Here is a 2,264-nt window from a genome sequence, read left to right on the forward strand (position 1 = left end):
TGAAGAACACTGTCTGGGCCTAGACAGTGTCCTCATGGGGTAAGGGGGGTGGCAAGGGCATAAGTGAAACAATACTACTTGGGCAAAGGCAGTATGCTCACAAGTGGGGTGGGGGAGGGGGGCAAGAGAGACAGAGACAGACAGAGTCAGACAGAGAGACAGACACAGAGAGACAGAGTGGCTGAGATCTCAGAAGTGGGCACTGATATCTAGATTTACTCAGATTTCATAGAGATCCAACACAATGCTATTTCTACTTTCTCATCCTCTATCCTATCTTCCTTCCCGTCCAAGGATTTATCAGATTGCAACAATTTCGGCCTTAGGTTTGCATTTTTTTAGTTGAGTCAGGTTTTAGGCCTGTCCAAAGATTCATCAGATTCAGGAAACACTTTTTGAAACACTACTTGAGCCATACATAGCATTGCAACATTTCTTGGGACATATAGTCAAGATTATAACTTACAAATTTTGAGATTTCTCTCATAGGAATTAGGTCATTCCTAAACTTCTTCCCATGGGAATAGAAGAAAAAGGAGGGGAGGTGTGTGCAATCTCTTAGCCACATTTGAAAAAGGGTATATTAAAGGCCTCCATTAATATATGTGCATAAAGCTGCTGGGGAGGGGGTTTCTTCTACTCTTCACAAGGAGAGATTGACATTTCCTAGTGGAGGGTACCTAACTTTACTGTTTTTCTATAGGAGGTTGCTAATCTATGATAACAAATACTAGTCAATGTATATTGGGGAATAATACACAAATTTATCATCCCACAGACCCCTTTACTTTATTTCTCCCTTTCCCTCCATTTTATTCTTCCTACTTTCCTTTTATCTCTCCTACTTTTCTTTCTCCTTTCCTCCACTGCTCCCTTCCCTCCTTTTCTATTTTTCTCCTCTCCTTTTATAATCTTTATTCCTCCTTATTTTCTTACTCTTTTCTCTTTTATGTATCTTTTCTCCTTTCCTTCCTTCATTTCTTCCTTCCTCTCTCTTCTTCTTCCCAACTTCTACTTTCTCCCTTTTCCCTACCTTCTTTTTTCTCCTTTCCTCTCTCCTTTCCAATCCTTTTTCAGAATCATTAAGAATATACTATGTAAAAAGCACTGTGATACATAGAACAACTTTAAAAAAAGTATTTACATAATATCCGAACTGGAAGTAATCTTAATAGCTACCTAGTCTAATCTGAATATAAGAATTCCTTCAAAAAGTCATCTAGTCACTGCTCCAACAAAGGAGAAATCACTACCGCCTAGGTTAATGTGTTCCATTCTTAGGTAGCTCCAATTTTCTGGATCCCAGAATAAAAACAAAATTCCTTTTTCCAGGAAATTTAAAACTGACAATGAGGTTAGAGAAAGGGGGTGTTCAGTAATATACAGTAAAGATAAGGAACAAAAGATTTATTAAAGTTCTGAGTAACAAAAGATTATTTTGAATTGGAGTAGGAGGGAAAGCTTCATGGAGGTGTCATTTTGAGTTGCACCTTGATGGATGGGTAGAATTTGAAAGAAGAGGTGTAAGGGAAAAGTACTCTAGGCACAGAACAAAATATAAGCCCAGACTGAAAAGCAATGGAACATTATCTAGTCCAGATGACAAAAGAATGGGGTTCATGGAGGGTAATCATGCGAGATAAGGGAAAGATGAACAAATTGAAATTTAAGAGAAATGTTACGTTCTACACTTAAAGAGTTCTACACTTAAAGGTACACAATACAAAAAGTACACAATAATGGGCAGCTAGTTCACTGAAGCAAGATTTTAATATGGCAGCTATTAAAAGTTAATATAATCTTAATCTGCACTGATAAAAGAAAACAGACTGAGTTTCCCCATTAGACTACTGTTAATAGTGAGTAGACTGCTCTGAAGGGAAGAGACTTTTTGTTTTGTTTTTTTGCCCTTTTTTGGTAGTGTTTACCATGGAACTTTGTATTTATACACAGTAAGTTTTTAAAAGGCCTATTGATTACAGCATCCAGAACAAGAAAGGTAATAATCCTGATTTACTCAGACCACATCAGGACAACTCTTCCAACTTCTGAGTACTACCTTTTCAAAGGAGCACTGAGAAGGTAGAATGCTTCCAGAGAGAGAACTAAAAGGATGCCTTAAAGGGAAAAAGAATTTGAGCCTAGAAAAGAGGAGACTTAGAATAACTGCCCCTAAATAGTATAAGGATTCTTACTTAGAAGAGGTGCTTAGTACAGTCCCCAGGACACAGTAGGCACTTTGTAAATGTTACTACTGATAAGAG

This window comes from Gracilinanus agilis, chromosome 6 (assembly GCF_016433145.1).
Source record: "Gracilinanus agilis isolate LMUSP501 chromosome 6, AgileGrace, whole genome shotgun sequence".
In the NCBI taxonomy this organism is placed as follows: Eukaryota; Metazoa; Chordata; class Mammalia; order Didelphimorphia; family Didelphidae; genus Gracilinanus; species Gracilinanus agilis.